Raw genomic sequence first — 19,597 nt, 5'->3', positions numbered from 1 at the left:
ATTTAGTGTTATATAAGGTTAACACCAGACAACACAAATTTCCATTTTCCTCAGTCTTGCAGACCAGAGACAGTCTAATACCTTGAGATTTTCTGCTGTGACTAGCAGTGACAGCCAAAGGCACATGCCAAACTCCTCTTGTCTGGCTCACCAAGGCAGGCCAGTTGTTACTTCTGCTCGAGTGGCTGCCAAAAGAGAGCTTCATCATCAAGTAGCAAGAGAAACATGGCAAAACTCTGAAAGGATGCTGTGAAATTTGAACATGAGCTTCTCAGAATATTTACAGAGGTGAAAAGTCTTTGGAGCATTGACAGAGAGAAGACACAATCTAAAGCTGAAAAAGTGAAAGCACAAAAGAAAAGCAGAATGCAGATTTTCTTTGTACCTGTGCTTTTTCAGCAATTGTCTTTCTATTGGGCAAGTTCCCTCAGAGAAACATGCAAAACGCGCATCTCTATTTGCCAGAAACTGGAAAACATAAACCACTCTGATGGATATTAGAGTATAATCCAAAAGCTACAGTCATGGATGAGCTCTATCCTATTAGTACGTAAGAGAACATGAGAAATTAAAGATGCAGCTAAAGTCAAATCACATCACAGATGGGGAGTGAAGTAGGGTGAAGTCACAAAATCATACCTTGCAACCTTTATGTACATCTTGTTACAACTTTTTAATACATTACATTGAAAATTCCTTCTCAGATCTTACTACCCAACTTGTGCTACACTCATATTTTTTTTCTGATGCCCAAGTAATTTATGGGCTAGCTGTTGTACATTTCTTATTTTTTTCATTTTACTTTGTTATTTGATTTACCCTTTGGAAGTAGAATCTGCTTGAATATTCCTCTCCTATCATTTTTATTAGCTGCCTCTGCACTCTCAGACAAATGTGTCCATAACTCCAAAAATAAACTATACTGCTAATTTTACTTCTCAGAGTCTGGAAATATTGATACCAATGATCATCCTGTAGTACAGTGAGATTCTTTCTGCACTGGGAGAATTTGACCCATTTTTTCTCTCCCCTATTCATCCATAGAATTGCAGCCATGCTTGGGTCCCTGCAAGCTGGTGCTGCAGAAGAAAGCTCAATGGACTGATAAGGTCTCTGCCTGTCCTGGTCTGAGTGATCATTGCATTTTTTGGGGTACATAATAAATATAATCATATGGCTTCTGAGTTTATCTCCTCCCACTGAGCACTGGCAATTATTGTTTAACAGATTAAAATCTCTTCAAAACAGGGTTTTCTTGATCTCAGTTTCTTACACAGTTCTAAGAATTCTGCAACATTTAGTGAATAATAGTATCAATCAATCAATCAATCATTCAATGTGCTCTGATATTTCTCACTCCACTTCCCAAATTTAACCACATAGCTACATAAAATTCATATAAAGAAAATGCTTAGTTTTTGAAAATCCACTTCAGCCTCTTAATGGGATGTGCATTGCAAGGGAAGCTGTTCTGCCTACACTAATTCTGTTTTCAGTGGGAAAAAGCTGAAGGAACTAGCCTTTGGAAATGGTTGAAATTCCTGTAAGTGGAATTCTATCATATAAAATTAGCGAACATATAAAACATTTATTGCTACAGACATACTACACAGCTGCTTGGATCTGTATTTTTTTTGTACTCGGTTTATAGCCAACATCATCTTTAAAAGAAATATTCAACTAGTTCTTAATGTGTACCCTACAATATAACTGGGCTCCCTCCTGTGTCTCCTGCAATAGCAGCATTCCCTCAGAGCAATAAATATTCTCTATATAGCAATTAAGTTTAGGCATGATTGTAAATGCAAAGTTCAGGAGGTTACCATTAATATTATCTTACATCCTTATTTCCTGTTGTCTTCATAGCTTAACATGTTTATTCTTAAATTAGAACATAATTAGCAAATCATATAGCTCATTTTTCTGAAAATAGCAGCTCAACAAAATGTTTCCTATCATCCGGGGCTGACCTTCCCACAGGCTGCATATCCTTGAACAGCACATTGTAATAAGAGAAATCAGTTGTTTTGGATCTAGGACAAACCCTAATTTCATTTCTCTGGCTGCCCCCCCTGCTTTCCAGTTCTTCTCCCTGCTCTCCCCAGTAACACTCACATATGTGAGTTAGAGTTAAGAAGTTGCAGTTGGTAAACAAAACAAAGACAAAACTGCTAAGAAGTTAATGAAAACATCAGTAAGTCATAGCATCTGGATCTCATCATGCACCTCTGACGTAAGGAAGATGTCCAGATGTTAGCAGAACTGTAGCAGTTGAAATATTTTGTGAGCAAGGCTCCTTCCAAACAATCAGATGCAAAACAGTTCAGCACTTTCAGCAGTTTTTGGAGATGTTTCAAGTATATAATGGTCTTTCAGATGTGCAAAATGTCTGCTCTGAGCTGAAAGAATACCCAGTCTGGGAAGCTGGGTCTGGGAATCAGGAGCCTCTTCTTTTGGGAAATACATATGAATGTTCAAAGAGCAGGAGAAGATGAGGCCTCTCTGTTGTCTGTCATAAGGGGAGACTTCTAGCAGAGACACAACGCTCATCTTGTGGTATACAGCATTTAAGACTAGAGTCTGACAATATCCAGAATGACGAATTATGAAACCGGGCCAAGAGAGAGCAGACCATAATTTTCATCTTTCTCACTCATTTTTAATCTCCACCTGACAATGTGTACTACATACAAGCCTCGCATGCTGAAAAGTATAAATGATGAGGCTGTTTTCCTAACAGGTAGTTGACAGGTGTGTAGTTTTCTTCCTTCCCCTCATGTCTAAGCTGCCTGATGGAACAGTGATATGTTTCATGTTCAGGTGCTCATTCTCCATTTGTGGAGTGACACAACCGCTCAGTTCCTCTCAGACATGTTTTGTGGGTTGCTCTGGGTGTGCACCCTCCCTCCTTGGCCCATGCTCATAAAGAATCAGTTTGGAGTCCCCAAGAAAGCAGCAAAGTTATTTCTAGAAATTCCTGATTGCTGAAGTGTCCTGGGACTGAATTTCTCTTTTGCAAATAGGACATAGGACAGGACAGGACAGCCACAGCCACAGGACAGGACATGCGTGTGCTACTGGCTGTTTGGTGCAGTCCTAGAATTGGCTATGATGACTATGGAAAAAACAGAATGCTGAAAAAAGGGTGTATTTCAATAATCTCCTCCAGCTGTTTTAATTTGAATGCATGAGGATTGTGTAGCAACCATTTTTATAATGTACTTAGCATACTGTGTATTTCTTATTGTAAGCTTGGACAGAATAGTGCCATTGTTGTAGTCTGATTACAGAAATGATGGTGGAGTTCCATGAAATAAATTTTTAAAATTTCACTAGTGGAGGAAAAAGCGAAAGTTGTAAGTATAAATTTCTGATTGTCCAGTCCACCAACACTGTAATTTAGTTCTGCTGTATGAAAATATCCATTACAAATACCTGAGGTGACAGAAGATACACGCTTTCTTTTTCCTGTTAGTACTACAACGTCTATTGGTATCAGACTTCAAATTAGAAGCACGAGGGTGTTGGAAACAACATTCCAGCAGCTGAAAATAAACAACACCAGAATCATGCTACAGGCAGCTATGATCTTTCTGGCACTTCTCTTCATTTTCATCTGGAGAGTGTGGAATTAAAAAGTTGAACATGGAATAAGAACCTAACGATGCATCTAATTCCAAATGCCATTTTGAATGAGCATTTTGACTGCAGGACTTTGTCTTAAATAAATTCCAGTCATTCCATGATAAAAACAATAGCGCTAAAAAAGGCATCTAATACTCTATGAATCTCATTGGAAATCTAGGGTGGCAACATTTTCAAAAAATAGAAACCCTTATGCATGAAATTTATTATTTCTGACTATGTTTGATGTCTGAATTTGAAAGATGTGAAGAATTATGCTTCACATTCAAGTTTGTTTAGTATTTCTATGGATAACAACAAATCTCTTGTTACCAGAAAATTATTTACCATTTTCATGTTTCTTTTCTATAGATTACAGTTTATTTACAAGTACATATCAAATCAATACCTGATCATTCTCTGCCTCTATATATAATAGCCTAAATAAAGCTATAGGAGATTATCTCCAGATGAGGGGGTCATTCATTTCTTAAAAATGCTGATACAGTCAAACAGTGACATATCTGAGGCTCCGTATCAGGTGCTTTCAGGCTCTACCACATACCGATTTTCTAAAATCTTATTTCAACTACATGCTGTAAATCTATTTCTCCAGTCTCAGAACAAAGCAAATACTTAAAGCAGTAATTTGTCTTCTGCATGAGTATAAATTTTAGGGACAGGTAAAAATGTAATGAAAAACACTTTACCTTAGCCTGAGGCTTTAAAAATTTCCCAAGGATGAGAATTCCTTTACTTATTTCATACATATATATAAAATTCACAGTTATTGCTTATACTTATGCTTATATTGCTTATATATATATATATATATATATTTATGCTTATATATAGTTATGCTTATATTGCTTATATATATGTGCCTGGAAGTATAAGCAATAGCTGTGAATTTTTTAAGAATGAGTCAATCTTCAGATTTTGCAATCCATAAAAAAGTATGTTTTAAGGCATCAGAGTTAAGGGGAAAGAATAAGAAAAACCAGCAATTATAAACCAAATGGAAATACAGGGATGCTGATAATGGATAACAAATTAGCCACCAGCAAGAGCTGATTGTGTGTTACAGATGGTCTCAGTGGCAAGCCATGCAAAAGACTGAGATGGTCAGCAGTAAGAGAAACTTAAATAATGATATCATTCTAGCTAATAATAATAAATTAAAAAAGAAAAGGTATATTCAAAGGGGCCTGCAAAGAAACCCTGCGTAAGTAGATTCAAAATTAACCCAGCCCTTATTAAACACATGAAAACTAGATAAAAGCTGACTGATAGTCTTGTGAAAGGCATCTAAATGGAAAAGAATGATGGAATTACTTTCTCTGCAGTTGCAGAGCACTCTCTGTAGCTGCATCTTTAGCAATTATATGGACATACAGAATCTTTCCAGATGGTTCAAACACTAGCAAAGTAGGCATAATGAGTAGTCATCTGTAACAAATTTTTGCAAATGAGAAATTTTTCATTTATTTGGCAATTAACAGAAAATAAAACCAAGAAAAACAAGACTGGCAAAACCCTACTTTATGTTTAGTGGGCCAAAAGGTACAAAATAAATTTAATTCTGGGGTGCATGAAATACTGTGAACTTTTAGTGAACTTTAATTAAGAAAAAATTGACATAATTGAAAATGATAAATGGTAAGTAGGTAAATCAATAATTTTGTTTGAAATACGAAAGCTGAAGTTTTATTTTAAAAATATCAAACAAGTAATGTTTTTCCCTAGACTTTCAATGACTACATCACCGCAGCAAAACTGGTAGTAATTCAATAAAGCTAGACTACCTACATTTTTTTCTTTTTTTTTTTTTTTGGTCTATGATAACATGTATTTCAGAAGACAATTTAGCTTTTTCATCATTAAAAATAAGTTATAAAAGAGGCATATGCATAGTCAGTTGTACTCAATGCCTGAACAAGTTTTCTAAAAAATGCTGGTGAAAATGAAACAGACAAGATCTTTTAGACGTGCCATATGGTGGACATAACGGATCTTAGTATAGTGCAGATAAATGCTACGCTGGGCCATCTACAATTTATTATGCAGATAATTCAGCCAACAGAGGAGGCACTAGGAGAAATCTGTCTACAATGTTTTGAGGGTATGTAGGTTTCAGAGCTGAGAATGATGCCTGCAGGCTCTGGGGAAGCTCACCCTGTGCTGCTCTCCTCCTTGTGCATAAAATCCTGGTCTCTGTTGAGAGGTCTGTCCACTGAAGAAGCCAGAATGTGCTTCCCTTCCCAGCTGAGGACGTGGCCTGACATCAGTAAGGGGAATAAACTGGGAATTCCCGAGGAAATGTTGCTATTTGTTGTGAATGCAGTAACAGGAAAAGTTACAATTTTCATGTTGACCATATATGAAATCTGGCAACTTGAGTCTCGTTCTCTCCTCTTATTCTTTGCTGTTCATTCCATTGCCCCAAGTTGTATCCCATCTCAACTGGGTAATTTTGATGTCCCTGCAATTGAAAATGCTTCCATTGTGTTTAGTGATTTATTTAGTGATTCATTTTCCACATTTTGAGGTCATTAGATGTGACTACGAATATGTGTCTAGATTATCTTTGTCTATGTAAAGTAGGAAAGAGAAGTCACCGATTGGAAAACCATGAGCAGCGCTTCCATCAGAAGTAGTTTGACCATGATGTGACTGTGCCAAGCTGCATCGCACTGCTCCTCAGGACAGCTATTTTGCACACCGCTACAGTACCTCACCGTATTCATACAAGTGTCATTGGCCCCAGCTGGCTGAACCACAGCTGGCTGTTCTGCCACATGATGAGACAGCACATGGAATAACTCAGCCCTGGTGTTAGGGTTCAAAAGCAGCGTGAGGCTGCTACTCTGCAGTTCTCCATCATGGCCAGGGCAGCATGGCATGCAGAGGTGATCTGAGAGGACCCTTCACCGCGCCTGCTCAAAATCAAAACATCTCTAGCTACAATCTTTGAGTTCCACGCAACTCACATAGTTTTGATACTTTTTGCCCAAGAGTAATGCTACCTTTCTTTTGTGTCTTTAAAGCTATGGGATCTAATGGAAAAGATGTTTTCCACTATATTTTCCCAGGGTATTTATAGAAGGTAGATAGTATTGCCTATTCAATTATTATATCAGATTATGTTGCATGATTTGCTATTTCAGTGCACAAGCTAGTAGCTTTTTTTAAAGGCAAAATATTTTTTAGATTACTTTTTCTTGAATATGCCATCAAGAATGCATATTTCACATTTTCTTCTTTCTTTTGCAAATATTGTGTTCTTTTTCAAAGGTGTGTCTTGATAACACGAATTGCTGATCTAAGTGGATTTCTTATTTCAGTGTCATGACCCTCCTTTTTCATTTTTAGGCAGTCAGCAGTTTAAAGTGCTGATATTCCAGAGAACAAACAGAATAGAAACACAACGTGTTGCTGTTTTGTTTCTCTTCCTAAGTCTCTGTTATTTGTGAAGTATTTTCAGGAATACATGCTGAGACCTACTTGAATTACATACTGAACTGCTTATTGGGGGCTTACCCTGATGATTTTCTGACTTTCTGACTGACAGCAGCCCAAATATACTAGTGGACTGACAAGCCTACATCACCAGCACAGCCTGGAAAATGAAACTGTCACTGCTTTTAAGGGTCCTCTAACATCTAAGCCTTGTACTGATAAAAAATGTGATGGCTCATAACCATCTGCCAAGTAGAATAAAAACATGCCGACCCTTATCAGTGCAGCTAAAGAGGCTAAAGGGTTCATGTTCACTCCTCGTTTCTAGGAATGTGACACAGTCTCAAGAAATATAATTAGCAGTTGTCTATCCCCCAAATATTTGACAATCATATGCAAGGTTAAATATATACATTTATCAAGGCTTTTTTGCATCCTGATAAAACCTACATACTTTCATATGTAGGTCACATACAGAAGTTATAAATTACATGTCATTATGCTTTCCTGTGTGAACTGATGAAAGGAAAACAATTTTATAGAAGACAGTTGGTAGTAGTTGTCTTATGTGGACACAGGCCAGAGGTACTTGGAGTCTGTTGATGCAAATGCCATTCTCAACTTAACTATAAATTAAAAAGCTTACTTTGAAGCATTCCCATAAACATCTCTAGCAGGTGGAATGGAAACGAATGCCAGGGTAAACAAGTGTCCAGCTGACCAGGCAACAAGCAGATTAAACAAAAGCTGATTTGGCCCCACCAGCTTCCCTTTTATAGATCTGTCTAACATCTACACCTTTTTACTCTGACTTTCTTTCCTCTTGGTCCTGCTTCCACCGCAATTTCAGCAACATCCCAACATCGGGACCCATGTTGTCACTGCTGCTCCATGCCCTGCAGTCTTTAAGCTAGCAAAGCAGTCCAGTTTTCTAACTCTAACCTTAGAGAGATGAAATGGACTATCTGCCCAGTTCAGTTTGCAATGGAAAAGAGGCTGATGTCTGGCACTTTCACAACACTGTCATGTTTGTGACTTTACTGCTGAGTACTAAAGTAAATATAGTGTCCCCACCTCCTGTGACCATGAGACTTTACTGTAAAACAGGGGTAAAGCTGAAGTCCTCTGCTCAGGACATTCACTATTCTTTGCCATCTGTGGGAACAGACACAGAATTCATCCATCTACTAACACAGTGGGCAGAACAAAGTTTTTATGAGTTGCTTTAATTTAAGGCCGGTTTCTGTCCCCAGTTTCTTTATAGGCCATGGGCACTCACTGCCTGATTACCTGACATTATCCGTTTTGGGATTAGTGCACCCTCACCAATGTCTGCTATGCACTTAGCTGCTCTTATTGCTCCAAAACATGAGCACAGAAGAATGATGTAAAAGTTCAGTTTACATTAGTGAGCCATACAGTCTCCCTCTTGGTCATCTCATTCTTGATCTTATCGTTATTCACATTTCTCCTCCCTCCTTCCCTCCCCCTTGCGACCCCCCCGCCCCGCCCACCTCGGGATAAACTGACCCCACTGTAAGTATACAAACAAACCGAAGTGATCCCTCCGGCATGTCACACCCATTGTACATTTCTGCTGCCTTTTCTGAAACCTCTAAATGCTGCAATAATATAAGTAACAACCCTAGCAGGGTGAATGAGAAGCATTCAATCTAACAGACAGAAAATAACAGAAGAAGAAAATAAAGTGAGTTAAATTATCTTCTCCTGCAGCCCTCTATTATGGTTTGTCTCGGGTTTTTCAGTCTTTGCAAGTCAAAATAAAAATATGAACTGTAACCATATAGTTGGTTGGTAATTTATATTTCAGAAGCCTAGCTCTGGCATACCTGACACTCACTTGGAGCTCATTGCACTCAAATCCTTGCCAGAGGAAATACCAGTAATCGCTCAGTGCAGACCCCAGATATTCCAACTGACACACTCCTTGGCTGCAAAACACTCCGTAACGCAACTCACTGGAGCACATCACAGCAGTAAAGCACAGGCTCTGACCTAACAACAAAATAAAACGCTTCAGCACACTTCAGTCTGAGGAGTTTGCGCCATAATATTAGAACAAAATTCACTGCTCCTTTTCTTTTAACTGATGTTTACCTCATCCAGTTAGAGGAGCACATATAGTCCCAACACAGGCATAGCACCAAAGTAACACGACACAGAAACAAAAGGCTGGAGAAATACTTAAGAGGTGACATCAATACATTATGCAAATGATTCCAGTAATTACCATTATTGATTATAGTCCCTTACAAATCTTAAAACATGCTTATGTAATGTCCTTCTCACCTGCCAGTCGTCTGTCTCTCGTATTTTTCCAGATAACATCCAAGGCTCTAGCAGTGGAGTCCCTGATATGATCACTAAATGATCTTCTGAGAGGGGCTTTCACTGGGTGATGCATAATGCAGATCGATCACACATCCAGGGTCGAATGGCTGTATCCTGGCCTCAGGAAAAAGGGCATTATTTGCCTGGGGATCTGCCTGAATTTCTTTTCACCAGGCAGGCAGGTTGTTACTTTATATAATTTGTCGTCAGCCTTGTGGAGCTTTTCCTTGAAGAGTCAGGCATTGCAGTTCTCACTGCGGATGCAGGAAAGCTCAGACTGCAGCCAGCCTACTGGAAAGCTGCCAAAATCTTACATCTGGAACAGTTTACAAATGAGCTAACGATACAGTCATTTAGATTTGGGGCTTTATTTGTGGATATCTATAGGATTCTAGCTTCCTGTTTAATCAAATAACTTACCAGACACATACTTGCATGCTCATTTATTAGGATAATATTTCCTTGCCTAACTGATATTTCAGGTAATCTTTCATGTTTTGACATGAAAAAGGTAAGAAACAGAAAAGAGATAAAGTAATTTTAAGTATCTGCAGTTCAGGTATTTTATTTTGTCACCATATTTTTCTTGTGTATCACCCTATCTGTGGCACAGAATAGGGCCTGATTCTGACTTCCCTGCACATAGTACTTCATGCCAATGCAGTAATGAAGGGATGGAAATACAAAATTGAGAGGAAAAGAGAAAAAGCAGAAAAAAAGGAGAGGGGACTAGGCCTCCACATCTTTGCTGAATGGAAAAATAAGGTCTCATATGTAAAATGTTTATGCATGTAACTGAGATTAATAGTCACAGTAAATGAAACTATTTGACCTTGCTTATTTTTACCTTTTTAATTGATTACTGTGTCCTGTGGCTTCCCTGAGGGAGAAAGGGAGGAATAAAGGGGTAGCTGAGGCTCCCCTCTCCTCTTCCTAGTATTATGCATGGTGATGTGAGAAGAGGTGAGAGATCCCAGCCTAAAAAACTAATCATCTTTGTTATCAGGAGAGGCAAGAACTGTTGAATAAAATTGTCTTGTTAATTTGAGTTGGAGTCCTTCATTTTTACAACAACTACAGCTATTAAAGTCAGATACCATTATTTTCTTGAGAACAATTATGTTATCATTAAAATTGATTAACTTCTCACAAGGTTGGCACATACAGATCAAATTACAGAATCACAAGTTTCAGCTTGTGGATTTCCACTCCCTTTGAATTCCTTCCTAAGAACAAAACAGTTTTTCCTTTCATTCTATATTAGATAATTTATTTCACACTTTCTTATTGTTACATATTGTTACAACCTTTTTTTTTTTTTTCCAGTGCCATCTTAGTTCCCTTCGTTTTGACTAGTCCACATTTTCTTTAAAACAAATCATGATCTCATTCTGACAATGAGAAGAAATTTACAGGATTTGTAATAGTGTGACTGAGAGAAGAATTGGCTCACCATCTATTTAATGCAGATCATAATTTCTTCCTATTTAAGCCTTTTTTTTTTTTATCGTTACAGAGCGTCTGCAAACACTAATGTCCTGTGTGCATCTTTGAGAGTAACCAACAGCAGCAAGGGATCTCTAGAGTTTGCAATTGCTTTCCTCATTACATATCTTCTACTTTTGGAGCCTGGATAGAGAAAGAAGCAGCCAACTCTCTAGAGAAATTCAATATGATTACACACTTTTTTTTTTTTTTTTTTTTTTAAATTATTCTGGCAAAACTTCCTTGTAAAGCAATTGACAGTGCTTACACAGGCAAACAGAATCACACAGAATCACACAATATTAGGGATTGGAAGGGACCTCGAAAGATCAAATTCTGACATGATGACCAGAGTGTAATCTACCTATCTACTTTGAAACAGGTATACCCTGTTCAGTTGACATATGCCATTGTTTCTATTAGTAAGCAGCTCAGAAGACCACTAGTTCGTTTTTAAATGAGGATGCAGTAACCAATATCTAAATCTGGAGCTGAATGTGTATAACTGTATTTCAGCTAAGTACCACTATCAGAACAGAAGACAAGGAGGGAGAAGGTAGTCTCAGCAGATTTTAACTACGACTGGCTATGTTTACTTATCAACAAGGTGGCTCAGAAAGAGTGAATTTATACAGCAAAAGAAATGGTAACAATATTCTGATGCATCTCGAGGTGGTGTTAATTTGACCTAGGTCTACTGTGTCTCATGAACTAAATAGGTCCTCACTGGGGGTTGGAGGTCACTGGTTCACTACCAAGGTGCATCTTCTGGCTTATTTTCATCTGAAAGCCATTCAGTTCACATGCTCCAAGACTGTATGGAGATATGAACCAAAAGGCAGTGCTGGTAGAACTTATTTAAAAGGATATGCCTGCTCTAGGCTAAAATGTCAATAAAAACACACCCACCTTTATTGATCTTAGCATCTAAACCAACTTTTTAGAATTTTAAAAGTAGAGGAGCAATATATATTGCTAATCAGAGTTTAACTCTTTGAGAGTTATTGTGAATTCTGCTACACATGTAGACATGTCACAGCTGAAAATATTTAAAAGTCAGTGCAAACAGTTCAACAAAATAAGCTGGAAAATGTCAGAATGACCCAAAAAATGGCAAAGGAGGAGTAAAGATTATCTGTAACAAATCAGAGGAAGATGGCTAAAGGAGTCTGTTACTTCATATATAAATGGATAATCTAAGCAAGATTGTGTAAGAATTTAACTGAATGACAGAAAATTCTTAATGGACCATGGACAGGAAAACTATTAGGTATAGATAGGCTAGAAATATAGACAGGCAGTAATACATTAATTTTAGAAAAGTGTAGGCTGGTGGGGAAGATGGCTAAAAGGAAATACATACGATCAAAGGAAATTTGAGATGCATGATATTCACTATGGTCATAAAATGAGCTAAGATATTGCCATGCAATATCAAAGTATAAAATGATTTTTTAATCATGTTAAAAGAAGGCATCAGATCTGAGCTGTGTTTCAGTTTTTATTCTTGCATTACTTAAATAACACTCCTTGTGAAACAACGCACTCAGTTTTGGTCTGGACCTCTCCATACCCAAAAGATGCTGCAAAGTCATCCACAAAATCCAGTTTGCTGGGATACCAGCAGTAGCTCTTAGTTCTGTTCTGGGAGACACTCATACGTTCAGGGAAAAGCTGCTGAGCTGCCATGGCTACTGTGCAATTATCTGATGCTCATGTTGAGTGCTCTACACTGCGTCTCAGGCAAGCTCCTCTTGTGTTCCCAGACACGGCTCTGTGTTTGGAGACATGTTACTGACCAAATGATACCTGCCCTTGTAGACATATTTCCCTTTCAGCTCAGACATATTCTCTCTCCCCTTGCAGGAGAAACCTTTTTTGCAGAGACATCTAGCTGAATCACAGGCCTGCAGTTACCTTCAGATTGTACGGAAAAGCTTTCTCCATTACTCTGGTAAACTCATGCTCAACAGTCTGAGTTGGGAGAAAATGCCACTGGTGCCAGATACTTCTGTACAGGCCCCAGCTGGTGAATCTCTGATGTTGGTCGACATAACTACATTAGATTAAGTTATGGGGAAAACTGAAAGCAAACAGTTAAACTGGAGCACTGGGAATGACATTAAAGGAAAAAGGTTTTAATGGTGAGATTTACAAACTGGCAAAGATAATATTTTCAAAGAAAATGGCAAAACATTTTGCTACTCTGTTTGAAAATGTACTGGAAAATCTTCTGAAAACAAATATCTTTAGCTGGGGGATGGTCTATTTTCCCATCTGTATGTCACCTTTACAATTCACAGTTAGGTCTGTACAGGTGCTACAACAAAATGCATGCAAAAATAAGCAGCATCTAGGTAAAATTTATGATGGAGCTCTATCTCGGCTTCACTGTGTCTGGAAACTTAAGGAAGACCACCAGCAGGCACAGGTTCATAGGTTTTGTATTTGAATAGTACTCATGGTGACCACAGCCACAGTACAGTCAATATTCCAGTTGTCTTCCAGAATTGTTCACTATTTCCTGTTCAATGGCTGAGATTAAAAAAGCCTAAAGAAATAGTTATGGTCAAAAGGTAAACTGGATGAGTCAACATATATGTGTGCTGGGCTAAAAATAATATGATGGGATTCTGAAAGAGAGGGGCCTGTTGCTGACAAGAGAGGAATGCAGCAGCCAGCATTCGAGGAGAAAGATGACAGTACACCCTCAGGAAAGAGGCGGCAGCACACGTGCGGAGCAGCATGCATGGCCAGGGTAGAGCCTCTGTGGAATTTCAGAGGTAAATATTTCTGGGGCCAGATCCCCACCTGCCCTTCCAGCTGTCCTGGAGCCAGGCTGAGCCCTGTCCTCTCAGTGCTGCCCTCAGCCATGACCAGCCCTGCTGCCGCTTCTCCCAGGACAGTGGTTTCCCTGTTCCCTGGGCCTAACCCGCCTCTGCACTGCAGCCACTGACTTCTCCCACTTCTCTTTTCAGAAATGCCTTGTTAATATAAGCAAAGCTGTGTCTCTCCAACCTTCCTCCTGAGGCTGGATCTCCTTATAAAGTACCGCACATTGTTCTTAAACATACCGTTCTTAAACTAGCCATGGGCAGAAGGCAGAGGCTAATTCCTTATAACCTTAGCACTCCTCAGCAGTTCCAGCTGATGGATCTAAGCTTGCCAAACATATCTGTTTTCTGTCCTTTAGTGGTTCTGTCCATACTTCGATCTGCAAAGATAACATTAAATATCCTTTTTCCTCTCTAAGGCAAAGAGCAGACAGATTGCATCAGGTCCCAGGATGGACAGGAATGGTGATCTCATTTTCGGTTCTGGCAACATCCAGCTACTAGGAAGTAAACAATTATGCAAGTCTCACTCTCTTCAGGCTTGTTCAAAATGCATCAACTTCCCTTCTGAGTGTTTACGAATGTGCAAATTCTTATGTTTATCTCTGGTTCATCTATGTGATTCTGGCCCCTTGAGTCTGGAAGGATGTATGCATCCAAAACATGCACAGCCAGTCAAAGACACATCATTTTTCAAAAATGCTGTCAGTTTGAGGTTTGTTGTGACTTCCATAATGGCTGTGACAAATGGTATGGCAAACTCAGACCATCTTCACTGGGTGGTCTATGCAGCTTGCTTGATCTGATGCATGCGGCCATCTTTCCCCTTGTTACAGAAGCAGAAAGGTAATGCCATAGCTCTCCAAAGGTATTACAAAACAAAAGAGTGATTTGAAATCAGAATCGCATGTGTCACTGTTTCATCTCTCAGCAAATGTCTCCAAATGCTATCTAGGAGACCAGACTGGGAAACGAGTCCTTTGAATTTTGGCTTTGACATGTGTTGCTTTCCAAAAGGAAATCTGGTACTGCAATATCTACAGTATGTGAGACATCTGATACATGTCAGATCTTCAGACAAGAAGCAGCCACCAATCAGAACAGAATGTAAAGATTTAGAGAAATTCCTACAGAAAGATAGGCAAATAAAATGTACTTTGTTGAAACAGAAAAGTTTCAATAGAAGCTTTTCAAATTTCAACAAAATGCTTGATATGACAAAGCCACATCTTTATGCAATTTGATTTGGTTAGGAAAAAAAAAATTCTCTGTTATTCCATCAGATAAGGTAAAAATATTCAGAGGTTTCCTTTAGCACATAGATGTCCTTTGTAAAGGTGCATCTGGGCAATTTGTTTGTCCCATGGACTACTTCCCGGTGGTAAGCTTTCCCCATGCCTCTTTAGGGAGCAGCCCTGGGAGCAGTCTGCAGGTGGAAGGACTTGACCTTACAGTGGCAGCAACACTCTGTCATCATCATTTCCTCCCTCCCATCATGGGAGGAAGAGGAATGGGTATGTAACACTGTGGTATTTCCAAAGAGACACTTCAATGAAAAAATCCTTCCATAACAAGTTTTGCATTTTTGTTCCAAATTGAGAATAAAAACTTCAGAAGGACATTATTTTTCTAATTTCTTGCACTAGGAGTGAAAATTGACATGTTATGGAAGTCCAGACCTGCAGAGTGGGAAGGCAGGCAGGGTAGGGGTTATAGTGAAGAAGACTATTCTTTCTTCCCATGTTTTGACCTCCTACTTACATGGTACTGAATGAGAACATTAGGGTTCTTTCTTTTGTCAAGTGTCACTGCATGATAAAGATAAAAGAAAGTAAAAAAGAAGATTAGCCATGAAAGGAAGAAAGCATAGAACAGGTTGAGAGTCTTCCCAGCCCATAGACCGAATTTGTCTGCTCTTTGGTGTATCATGCCCTCTCCTCTTCAGCCTCTCAATTTCTTTTACTCCTCTCCAAGCTCCCTTACAGGTTATTTCTTGCTGCTGCTTTTCTCTTCTGCCTTATAAATCCTGTTTAATTGTGCTTTGTACAGTTTTGTCCCCACCTCTGTTCCAAATATGTCCTTCTCCATCATCTGACCTGGTTCCTACAGCGAGCTGCTCTCCTGCATGTTGCTCCCTTCACTCCTCTCTCCTGGGGTGAGCAGGGACTTAGGAGTGTTTTATGCCGCTGTTAACATTGTGGCACTAGACAAAATAGACTGGAGTAGCTTTGCTTCCTGAGCTCAGCGAGAGCTGCACATAAGATAATAAAAATCTGTGTGTTTGTTGCTGCAAAGGTGCTGATGATGGGAGTGCACAATTCAACCCTGTGTTACTGTGTGTCCCACCGTCTTTTGCTCTTTAAAAGTGCTCTGTGCCACATGTCAACACCCTATAGTTAACCTCTAGCAGCCTAAAAGCTAAATAGCTGCAGCTGGGAGAAGAAATAGTTAACCATGTAACAGAGGAAGTTTCCTGAGCTTCCTCCATGAATGGGAAGAATGCACTTGCTTGCTGTCCTTGCATGGTCTGCTTCCCCACAGTAGCAGAAGTGGGGTGGAGCACCAAGGGCTAACCTCCCTTCTCCAGGGTACAGTCATTGCCTCTCTGCACACCACTTTTGTAAGCTGCGCAGACCTTGTACCCTCATGCTGTGGCGCAGACCTGTATTTTTGAACAAGTGTGTTTAAGTAGTTGGAAGGAAAACGCACAAAATTCACGTTCCCTAAAAGCTGCCCATGATGCCGGTCACAATGACTGCTGTTGCTTTCACGGACTTTTCCATACCTAAATATTGCAGACATCTTTTGGTGAAATATTGAGAAGATCTTGTCAAAATATCTACCTTATTTGCATTTTGTTGTGTGCTAAATACATGGTTTGCGTTTATGTAAACTGAGTAGAGCAGCCTTTTATTATACATTTATGAGTTTCAAATTAAACATGATCCAAAATAAATCCTGACAACATTTGGTAAACTTCATGGTGTGATTATGGCCCTGCTTTGCAAATAGCCTTATAGCTTAATTGGAGTTCTATGCACTTCAAAGTGTAAGCTTATCTGGCTGTTTCTGAACTGCTGTCTCACTATCGCTGTATGCTCCAAAAATAATAAATAAACCAACACGAGAAAGTAGAAAACATTTCTAACCGCAACCATAAATACAAAATAAGAAGAAGTAGCAGAATAACATGAAAGAAGATATATTTCCAGTTTTAGTTATAAACTATCTTTACATTACTAGAAAATCCAGTCTTACCCCTGCTGCCAACTGTTTTCTGAAATACTGTATATTAATGAGAAAAAATGGGACATTTGGTGAACACTAGTGACAGAGTTTAAAATTCAAATGAGAAAGTAGGTGTTAATACTTCAGTCTGTTTAGCCATATATGAGGCACCTGCCTAGAGAAGTTTATGGAAGTATTAATCTGTAGGGGTGTCCAAACACTTCTAAATATCTAATGTGAGCTGTAGAACTTTTGCAGTTATAACTCTTTCACACAGAATAGTTGATGGCAATAGGCTGTGAACTAGGATTAGTTTTTAGCATTAGCCATCTCTCATGCTTTACCACAGCACAATAGTATTAAACAACGTTTCTTTTTCCTTCACAGTGACCTGGCAGGCAAATGGCTCATATTGAGATATTTTTTTGTCGTCTGAGTAAAACATTACAGTTTGAGTGGACCCATCAGTAGAATTAGGACAGAATGAATAAAATTTCACAGAATAATATACATTACTTAAGGTACTTGTTTTTTTCCACCGGAAATGCAAATGCAGCTCTATGCAAAATCACAATAAAAGAAAATTGCAGATTCCACAAACAAACAAACAAAAAACCAAAACAAAACAAAACCAAACAGCCCAACACTTCCCAAACTCCCTATTCAAATTCTGTCTCTATAATCTTCTTTCATAATTAGCAATTTTCCTTCCTTGTCTTCTGTTTTTTTCTCTCACTGACTTTCTCCTTCCCTCTTTCCTGTTTATGTCTACCCTGTCGCACTAAGATAGGAAGTTCCTTGGGTTAAAGGTCTTCCTCTTTAGACATACCTTATACAAAATTGTACCAAAAAAAAAAAAAAAGAGATGTTAAAGCAATAATTTTTTTGAACTTGTCTGCAATGAACAATATGAATACACATTGTGAATAAAACTAATTTTCTTGTAAATCATGAGTTTAAAATAATCTAGTGGTGGTTGGCATCTGTGTGCAGAGCAGTGAGCAAAATGTGAGTGTGAGGAGTGTTATGTGAGCTGGAGTCATCTAAGTCAGAGGGTGAGCAGGAAGATAAGTCAGGGTACAGTACAGACTGAGATCATTCTGAACAGAGGGATCAAAGAGCAGCAAGAAATTTTAAACCAAAGAAGTCCCAGTGCTTGCAGTGTAAGATGGAAAAAGCTCACTCCTGAGAAGATTTAGTGAGGTTTAGGGGGCTCATGTAAGTCATCTTCATTAATACTGCCCTGTGTAATGTATCCTTTATTAAGTGAGGTAAAGAGGCTGAGCTGTCCTCCCTTCTCATCTCTACTGCTGCCATTGCAGCACTGTGAAACACAAACTCTACAGGTTTGTTTGCCATGGTGAAGACAAGCAGGACGTAACCCTCTGAATTGATGGTTTGTGGCTTCAGTGGTGGAGAAAACAGGAGAAAAACTGGAATTTTAGCAGGAAGCGATGACATAGGAAGTAGGATGCAAAACAAATAGAAACTTTTGGATAGGTATTAGATTGGAGATTTATTTTTAACACCATTCAACTTCCTCAGACTCCTGGTTTCAGTTTCTGGTATCTGCCATACTTTAACTGTTAGTCTTGGAATTGTCTGTGACATAACTTCTTTGAGGTGCCTTATTTCTGTGTTCATTTTAAATCCAGTACTTTGGGGGAAATGAATGAAAGGATATGTCATTTTCCTGATGCTGAAAAATGCTAGCAAGTTTTCCTTGAACCATTGATAATGATATGGTATAGGAATTTCCTCTTTTGTAGACTTATTCCTTTTCTCTTCTTTCTGAAAATCCATTTGTTGCAGCCATTGACAAGGCTCTGAGAAACTCTTTTTCACAGTAGTTTAGCAGCATAGCATGCTAACAACCAACAGTCCAGAAGATATTTTCTCATCTGGGGTAGGTGCAGCCTGGGAAGTCTTTGCAAACACAGCTCTGGGATGCTGCAAGCCCTGCAGCAGGCTTCATTGACAAGAGAGACGGTCTTGTCTGGGCTTTTACTGACCCCACTGCTTCATCTCACTACTCGGTGGAAGACGGTCCCTCATCAAATGTAATAAGGAATGAGAAAGTTGTGCAGGGGTTGGGAGGGACTTTGGTATACACAGCTTTGTGAAGCAGAGGATCCATCTACTATGGATTTAATGCCTCCTTTTTGGCAATTAAAATTCAGCTATTACATAGCTAGATAGAACATTGCTCATATACTACCCTGATGGAACAGAATAAACATCACTTTAAACAATTGTTTTTGCTCTAAACAGAAGAGCATGCACTCTTGGGGTATTTGCCGTTGACACTCTTGCAGGCATTGAGGCCCTGCAGAGGGATCTGGACAAATTGTAGAACTGGGCATTCACCAACTGCATGAAGTTCAATAAGACCAAGTGCTGTATTTTGCACCTGGGACACAGCAACCCTGGTTGTACATACAGACTGGGGAATGAGATGCTGGAAAGCAGCTCCACAGAGTGGGATCTGGGGGTTCTGGTTGATGGCAAGTTGAACATGAGCCAACAGTGTGCCATGGCAACCAAGAGGGCCACCCGTGTCCTGGGTGCATCCAGCACAGCATTGCCAGCTGGGTGAGGGAGGTGATTGTTCCACT

At 39.1% G+C, this 19,597-nt stretch overlaps 1 protein-coding gene across 3 annotated transcripts in view; it reads right to left on the bottom strand.

Moving 5' to 3' along the window:
- DLC1 (DLC1 Rho GTPase activating protein) overlaps nt 1-19,597 on the bottom strand; it is a gene marked incomplete at its 3' end in the record, with an annotated part of 206,606 nt that overhangs the window by 87,020 nt on the left and 99,989 nt on the right. For 2 of the 3 annotated variants that reach the window (XM_080343313.1, XM_080343314.1), the window contains exon 1: nt 9,394-9,484. The exons of the other annotated variant lie outside the window; for it this stretch is intronic. Of the gene's footprint in view, nt 1-9,393; nt 9,485-19,597 lie in introns of those variants that run through there. 3 annotated transcript variants of the gene reach the window in all.

The sequence above is a fragment of the Nesoenas mayeri genome (assembly GCF_963082525.1).
Source record: "Nesoenas mayeri genome assembly, chromosome: 4".
Lineage (NCBI taxonomy): Eukaryota > Metazoa > Chordata > Aves > Columbiformes > Columbidae > Nesoenas > Nesoenas mayeri.
This window is presented reverse-complemented; position numbering and strand designations above follow the sequence as displayed.